This window comes from Triticum urartu, unplaced genomic scaffold (genome assembly GCF_003073215.2).
Source record: "Triticum urartu cultivar G1812 unplaced genomic scaffold, Tu2.1 TuUngrouped_contig_7326, whole genome shotgun sequence".
Lineage (NCBI taxonomy): Eukaryota > Viridiplantae > Streptophyta > Magnoliopsida > Poales > Poaceae > Triticum > Triticum urartu.
This window is the reverse complement of record NW_024118161.1, coordinates 1-8,703: the sequence shown is the minus strand read 5'-3', so window position 1 is coordinate 8,703 and position 8,703 is coordinate 1. Positions and strand designations below refer to the sequence as shown.

At 37.1% G+C, this 8,703-nt stretch overlaps 1 long non-coding RNA gene across 8 annotated transcripts; it reads right to left on the bottom strand.

Annotated features, from left to right (window-relative positions):
* Nucleotides 1-4,221: 4,221 nt before the first annotated feature.
* LOC125531514 lies at nucleotides 4,222-8,690 on the bottom strand. Of its 8 annotated transcripts, none has more exons than XR_007293296.1 (6): nucleotides 8,625-8,676; nucleotides 7,892-7,950; nucleotides 7,031-7,790; nucleotides 5,769-5,844; nucleotides 5,522-5,623; nucleotides 4,222-4,677 (listed from the first exon to the last, which is right to left on the bottom strand). It is a non-coding gene; the product is annotated as an uncharacterized LOC125531514 (long non-coding RNA). The 8 variants fall into 8 exon arrangements; XR_007293298.1 differs by having other exon boundaries at nucleotides 7,881-7,950; nucleotides 8,625-8,642; XR_007293295.1 differs by lacking the exon at nucleotides 7,892-7,950 and having other exon boundaries at nucleotides 8,625-8,690.
* Between the last annotated feature and the right edge of the window lie 13 nt (nucleotides 8,691-8,703).

Genomic DNA, 8,703 nt, shown 5'->3' with positions numbered 1-8,703 from the left:
ATATATATACCAAGTATAAATGGACAATAATTATGTGGGGCACCTAAGTCTCAATATAGCAAGTCATATTTGTAGTGCATGGCTTCCTAAATTTTGTTTGCATGCACTACGAGCATAAATGGACAATAATTGCTTTCCAAAAAAAATATACTACCGGTTTCCTAGTATGATTCATTTCCAAACAGAAAGGGTATGTATATATAATTTTATTTCTTAAGGTATCAGATATGACAAATAGTACGAAACGTCGTTCCTATGGTTCCTATGTATATTAAGGATGTTTTTATGCATTTTTCTAAAGTTTTACCTTTCAAGGTATCTAGTATTTAAAAAAATAGACCGGGTCAGACTTTTTAATGGCTAATATTTCTATACAAATTAAGGTGTCCAAATAATATAAAATGCGATCATAATTAATTGTTTTAGTTGTAGGAATATATGATGCATGCTGATACCCACACATGATTTTTTCCAACATACATATATCCACTGACGATTATTTTTAGTTTAAGGAATGTTTGTTACATATACCCGCACATGATTCTATGTATTTATTGTATCGAGGTATATACTCATAAATTTAATGACAAGGTATGTAAATACGATGAGTATGCATATACAAGAAAAATATATTGAGTACTCTAGGGTGTATACATACAAAAAAATCTAATCAATACATACTAAGTAAGTGAATCCAGACGTACCTAATCTAATGGTTATGTATTAAATATTCTGGGTATATACATACAAAAAAATCTAATGTGTTACATACTAAATGTTCTTGGTATATATGTACTAAAAAATCAATGAGTGTGTAATAAATAAATGAATCCGTACATATCTAATCTGATTGATACGCACTAAATATTCTGGGTATATACATAGATAAAAATCTAATGTGTACGTACTAAATATTCTGGGTATATGTGTATTAAAATTTAACGGGTACATACTAAACAGATGAAATCATATATACATACTAAATTTTCTGGGTATATACGATTATTTTTAGTTTAAGGAATGTTTGTTACATATACCCGCACATGATTCTATGTATTTATTGTATCGAGGTATATACTCATAAATTTAATGACAAGGTATGTAAATACGATGAGTATGCATATACAAGAAAAATATATTGAGTACTCTAGGGTGTATACATACACAAAAATCTAATCAATACATACTAAGTAAGTGAATCCAGACGTACCTAATCTAATGGTTATGTATTAAATATTCTGGGTATATACATACAAAAAAATCTAATGTGTTACATACTAAATGTTCTTGGTATATACGTACTAAAAAATCAATGAGTGTGTAATAAATAAATGAATCCGTACATATCTAATCTGATTGATACACACTAAATATTCTGGGTATATACATAGATAAAAATCTAATGTGTACGTACTAAATATTCTGGGTATATGTGTATTAAAATTTAACGGGTACATACTAAACAGATGAAATCATATATACATACTAAATTTTCTGGGTATATACGTATAAAAATTTAACGGGTACATACTAAACAGATGAATTCATATATATCTAATTTGTAATATATCTAATGTGTAGTATTTTTCCTTCTAAAGATATATGTTACCATGCATGGCGTGCTTAATGACATCCATTTATGATATGCATTATAATTGTTTCCATATTTACTTGTTTCAGAATTGGCAATTAGTAATGGATTGACTAGTTACCTTCTATACCTATCACAATAACAACGCGCATCTAAATGCAATCAAACGGTGGAAATGCAAGGAGCCTGGGCACCTAGGTGTCCCATACTGCCGTCCTATATATACACACACACATAATAGTGTTACTATTCATCATCCAGGGTGCAGAATAATTTATTCTTCACACGAGGTAATATTTCAATCATTTCGTAAATAAATTATGTTTCAAATACAAATAGTTACAGTCATATTGATTCACTGTGTAAAATTTGGCATAAAAAAGTTCAGAAGACCAGAAAAATTATATTTTATGTACATTTTACACTACGTTTTTACATTTGTAATTTACGTAACATAAAATATTTTTTACGACGATTATATATTTTCTTACATTCTCTTTTTATGTCTGAAATAAGAAAAAAAATTAAGGAACGTAAAATTACGGTGCATTGATGTTAAATAGAGAGGGGGTGAAGAATAACTATTCCTCACCCGGGATGACGAATAGCGTGATATATATAGGTATAGGTAAATCATCTGGGACACCTAGGTGCCCGGGCACCTTGATTGTTTTAGGTATGTAGCGCTACATAATGACTGTTTGATTTATTTCCTAACGATTCTTCATGCAAGACTTTCCATAATTTCTTTTTATTTCCATTTTTCACTATTAGATATGCAACACTTGCCATATAATAAATCGTATTAATGTTAGATTATTTTTCTGAACAACTACGGGTACTAGTAGAGTGCCCGTGCGTTGCCACGGGCCTTTTAATCTTTTATTTTGGTTGCACATATATACGTGTATTATTGTATATAATTCGGTGAAATTTAGGCCACTTCCAACAACACTGTGCTGGAAACCTTGTCAAAGGATTCCTTTTGAATGTCGACATCATACATCTTCGTCTCTCTCATACTCTGCAAAAATAAGCATATATGAAAATACATCTTCTATATTGTCATGTGCAACAAATATATAAAGAAGAACCACTATTTATATATGTCTCTTCTAATTGTGGAGTTTTCAGTCCGCCAATCATAAAATTTTGTCAATTAACATTTTCAAAGCATCATCCGAAGCCATAGTTCTTATCTCTAATCAACAAAAGCGATATATAAAGACATATTAAAATAAAAAAAATAAGATAAGCCCATATACAATATATGTAGTCCGAGTGAGTGGCATCTGCTTTTTAGTAGAGTAAGTCGCATCCGAATTTTAGTAAGGAACTCACTTGGTAATTATTCTCCAGAAATGACTGGCTAGGGTATGTGTTATTTTTCACTGTATAAAAAGGTATGTGATATTTTTCTCACAACAAACAGTCGCTTTTCCCACAAAAAAAAAAGCAAACGGCAGCTCCTTTTCTTCTCACCTTACAATAAACAAAACAGTTCAATCTCTGACTCTCATTGCATGGCAGAACGTTCACACTCACATCTCATTCTCCCGGCCTGCTCCTTGTCACGGCTTCGTCGCCACAATCTCTCCTCGCCATGGCCTCTTGCTGCTGCCTCCCCTCAACGCCACGTCATTTAACCCGCACCTTTCTCTCACCGCCATCTCTCCTTCCCTCCACGGTGTCACCCGCCCCCTCCTCTCCCCTCCACGACATCCTAGGCCACTTCCCGGGCCAATTCCCGGTGCTAAGGAATGCACATCGTCGTAGCTCAGAGCGACCACCACAATGTGTTTTTGCTGCCATGATATATGAAATGGTATATATCATGCGCTCCTTTTGCTTCTTTTTTTGAAATAGCTATTGTCGAGGTATGTCCCCGTGCGTTGCTACAAGGCCAAACTTTATTGAGGGAATAAGAGGAGCATAAGGGGACAAACGTAAAGAAAATCAAATAACCGAAAGAAGATTATGTGGAAATAATCAGAGATAAAACATGTTTTTCTTACTCGACAAAGGCGATGCATGTGGAGTGCACACAATCACTGAACAACCTTGGTCGAGCAACCTTAATGAAAAGTAAAAGCACCACAGTTCATTCATATGAAAACATGTTCAAAAGATAAAAGCATTTGAACACATTTGGCCATAAATTCCTTGGAAGAGTAAGTAAATATGATTGAAACATGAAGGTAGCATATGTGCATCTGTGATTAAATAATGAGGCATGCAATCAAGGGAAAATAATAAAATGTTGGGTTTTTGCTCGAAAATAACACCTTGATTAAAACTTTCTTCCATCATCATCATGCTAAATTTTGCAGTTAATGGGGTATATCATAGATCAACATCATATCTGTTTTTACGTGTTTCAAGGTGGGGTTCCATTTCATGTTTCTTTGTGCTTCTAGTGTAGAGGAGTTTATATTTCACATATATCAAAAAGTAATCTTTGTATTCCATAAAATGAGTTTCAAATAGATTTTAGTGTATTAGCAGTGTTCTACAAAGAGTGCGTTAATAGTGCTAATTTTCCAATGTCAATTGATCAAGAAATGGAAGTTAAAAAATTAGTTTGTACTTGTAGTTGCATGCAACTGTGCGGACGGATAACCATTGGGAGATAAATATCAGGAATCATTAACTAAAACTGGTGATAGTTAATCCGTATCGTGTGAAATATCTTGACAAGATCATAAAACAACCAAATTGGACCGTTACCAGGTAGCCACGACCCACCCCTGAGAACAAACTCAGAAAAATATGTAAAAGATATAGCTAATATAGCGACCATATCCACGTCCATAATACAACCATAATGCATATCCACGTCCATGTCTTCCTGATATGCTTCTACGACACACTTCTCTAGGACTGGACTTAAGAGGGCTACTACACCAACAAACATAAGCATCCGATAATTGCCTATTCTTCTGATTTATTTGTAGGTTTTTATACTATACCAAGGTTGGGGGCTACGAAGAAGTGAATCTTGAGGAGGCGTCATCGATATGTATTGAGGACTCTGATCGATCATCTTAGTGCAATGAGCCACACCATCTGTAAACCATTGTAGGATACTACAAAATGGATAAAATTTCATTCAACATAAGTGCATAACAATAGTAAGTCATTCAAGGGAAATCTTAACAAGTAAACAAATTAATGTTACCATTATTCAGAAAGGAAAGATGCCTACTCATTTTGAAAAGAGTATGCCTACCCATTTTTAAAAGAGCATGCCTACTCATTGTCGTAGCCTTGGTGTCATCAGAAAGAGCCTATCTATGTAATAAAACGCTCACTGGAAAACCTCAATTGCAAGAGCAATCAGGTAGCAAGGCTCAAACAAAAGATGTAAAGCAACAAGTGATATATCTGATTGTCTTCCTCTCCATGTTGTGTCTTCTCTTCTTCTCACTTCCCTCTAGGCAGCAACCATCGTGATACCTATTTGCAGTGGCGGAGTTACCTAAAAAATGTTGGCGGGCTGGATAGTGCAAATAGCACCACCAAACTAAAAATCAATGCAATATTGTGGGATAAACTTCATGTAAAACTCCTTTTCGCTCTAGCCCAGGGCGGGCCATGGCCCTTTGAGCCTTGCCATAGCTCCACTGGTGCCTATTTGCTTGTCTTCCCTACCATGTTTTAGGAGTGTATGAAGGCTGGTGCAAATAATCCCAATTTACACAATGGGGAATGCCGGTAAAAGATAGAACGATTGGACTCACATAAGCTGGCACATAGTTTACTATGACTAATCACTCTGTTAACTGATGAGAGTGTAAACACATGCTGTTGGCTAGTAGCTAATACTGTAGAAATAGAAATATAATTTGGCATTGTAAAGGTGATCCCGCCACTACCTCATGTAGCAAATAAATCATAGGTATATAACGGATTGGAAAATAGAAATCTCACCGAGCAAGACCGGATATGTAGGACCCAGATCTGGTTTTGATGTCAATTATGTTGTGGCCGCTCCCAACCTTGAAGCAATGGTCTATCGTGGAATTCTTCCAGCTGCATATGAACTAAGATTTAGAAATTTGGCATGTAATTACTTCTGCAAGTTGTTGAACACTCAAATTTGATAACATAGTAATTCCGCCAAAACAGAATAACTAATGACAAATAGGCAAGAATCGACAACAGCCCCGCAACATACCTCATCTTCTTTCAAGTGACCCTAGTTGTTCTTTAATTAGTAGAAACACATAACGGCGGCTCAGATCATATTCCCTCTGTCCAAACATATGAACATAATTACAGGGTAAGCAAGACTTATACGATCATGGCATAATCCACCATTTTATATGGGGTGTGATAGTTCAAACGGCATGCCCCGATAATTTTCAAGTGTCAGATTTTATTTAGGGCCTGAAACAACCAGTGTTACGGCTCTAGGGTGCACATGATACAAGCATTAAAAAACATGGCATTGCACCCTCTAGCATATAATGCAATCGACCTATCAAGCAAATATATCTGGCAAAGGTCAGTGTAATCCAAACCTAGCTTATGCAAACTGCAACCAAGATAAACCTTGATGAGCTTACCCAATGGTGGTCGATACATGACTGTAAAATCAAGAACCACTGAATCTGATTCAAACACAAAAGAACAAAGGAGAGCTTATGATATCTTGCTAGCCACTGCAGCACCACCCCTCCACTGCGACCTCCTCGTCGATTCTGCAGCCGGCAGCCATACTAATGTGAGGAGATGTGGGGGCGCGGGCCGGCGAACAGAGGATGGGAACCCATGCGGGGAGGCCGCGACGGCGTCAGCAACACAAAAGCGTTGTAGATGTATGCGGCTCGGTTTAGTCGCAGGGTCGTATGTGGAGGAACTAAGGATGTTGCAGCCTGACATACAATTAGTGAGGAAAACCATTTTAAATGAAACAAACTTAGGGAGGCTGTCATTCTAAAAGAATAGTACAATTAGTTAGTGCAGCTATGAGATTCTCACACTGGATCCACAATGTCCGTTCCATGCCAACAAGCATCTGCCAACGTTACATATAAGTTTCTCTTATTTATTTTGTGTGTGGAATTTACTTGATAGTATAACTTTGCAGTCGGTATTTTCTATATAAAATATACTCTGGCATTTGAAAAGGTAGTCAAAAGATTAAGATTGTGAAATGAGCCTTCCAAGGCTCAAAACAGAACCGGTAAAATCTGGCATAAGCTAGTGTTCAAATCACTGACTATCAGTGTGCACCGTTCATTGGTACCAGACTATTAGCTATATCAGGCAGTAAAGAAACACCAAACTCATATTCTTCCTGTAAGAGAACTCACAGGGATATGTAAACAAGATGCAAACATAGCAAACATGTATGTCCAGATAATCAATTTCTGCAAATTAATCATTGGAAAACAACACTGGAGCAACACCATTCAAAGACAGTCAGACACCAACCTGCGAGTACGGATGTACTATGCTACCTCCAGATTGTTGGAAGGGATAGACTCCCAGGATCTGGAAAACCTTGCCGCTCCAACCAATCAAAGCATACAATGGTTAGCTTCAGAGCATAAATGATGTATGTAATAGTTGAGATATAGCAAAATAAAGAGAATCAAACTGGGAGGGCCCTAGGATGTTGTTCTGTAGGCAATAATGGATTCGTGAAATCTCTGGACAAGAAAAGAGATTCACCATGCGTGACTATCATGTTAACTGAAACTACACAGTAACTGTCAAGCTTTATAAAAGATGCAAACCTTAGTATTCGTTCAAGACTTGGCCTCGCCTCCATTTAGATTCAAGCCTTAGAATTCAAGGCAAAGACGTCTCAGCAAGTTCACGACTTGGCCTCACCTCAATTTGTAATGGATTTCGTAAGCTCTGACAGTAAAAGACCAACAAATGCAAGAATTGGAACATGGAAGAAGCTTAAGTGGGCATGATGCCATCGGGTTGTATGCCAAGATCGTGGTTGTAGAGCTCCCTCTATCTCCCTTGCCAAGCTCTCCCTCCGACCAGCAGTGGAACAACTGTTCCTGCTACTTTTGAACACTCCTTTCACGCTGCCGCAGATCAGTTGGCGGCGTAGGCCAGCTTTCGCTTGTATCATCACGTTGAACACAATATGCGTATATGTTTACTTTCCTTGTATCATCACAACGGATGGTATAAATCTGATTGTGTCCCTGACTCCTTGTCATAATTCTAAATCCTACACAAAGTGAAAAAAGAAAAGACAGATTTGTTAATACAACATTAGGCAAATTTGTTAATACAGCATAGTGATATTACATGCACTAACAGGATCCGTACGTGGTATCTTGTTTGCTATCGGAGAGTGTGATGCCCTTCCTCCTAATCTTATTTGAGCGCTATATCAAAAGAGGCATCAACTTTATGATATGAACTATGATAGTCCGACGCAGCAGCTCTTCCAACACAAAGGATCCAGATCTATCGATACGTGACGCTTCTTCAATAATTTCTAGAAGACCCAGGGCAGCTCAGACTTGCTTCGCTCGTGCACAAGTAAACATCAAGTGTAAAATGTCCTCCGGACCCATATGAACATTACACAGAAGTAATTTTACAGTCCTAAGCATGGAATTTTTTGTTGGAACCAAAAGAGGCGTGTTGATTCAGTTCAGCAGCTTATGAGCAAGTATGAGATTATTGGTCAACTGCACTTGCAGCTCACAGAAATTAAAGGGGCTCCTAATTTGCATTACTAATGGTTAGTCAACTACAAAACCTGAGCGCATGTACCCCTGTCTTTCAGTTCAGATTATAGATTGCAAAATAAAATCAGACAAGAAAATTGAAGCTGCCCCAAATTTGCATTGCTGATTAAGGAAACAATATATCTGGACTGCAAATTGGATAGCTGGTCATAGTCTTAATGCTTTGAACTGAACAAATTTGACAGAGGACATGGGTGCAAAGTAATACATATGTTGTGATAGTCCTAAAACTATGACTTGGCAAAATGTCAAGTAAATTAAACTACAACAGAAATCTATGAACAAAAAACGGATTGGGCACCCACCTTCTGTTGGGCTGCTGCTGCTCCGCCGACATGGAGGCTCTGCGGCGAGGCCCCCGGCTGGGTCTGGCCACATCCAACA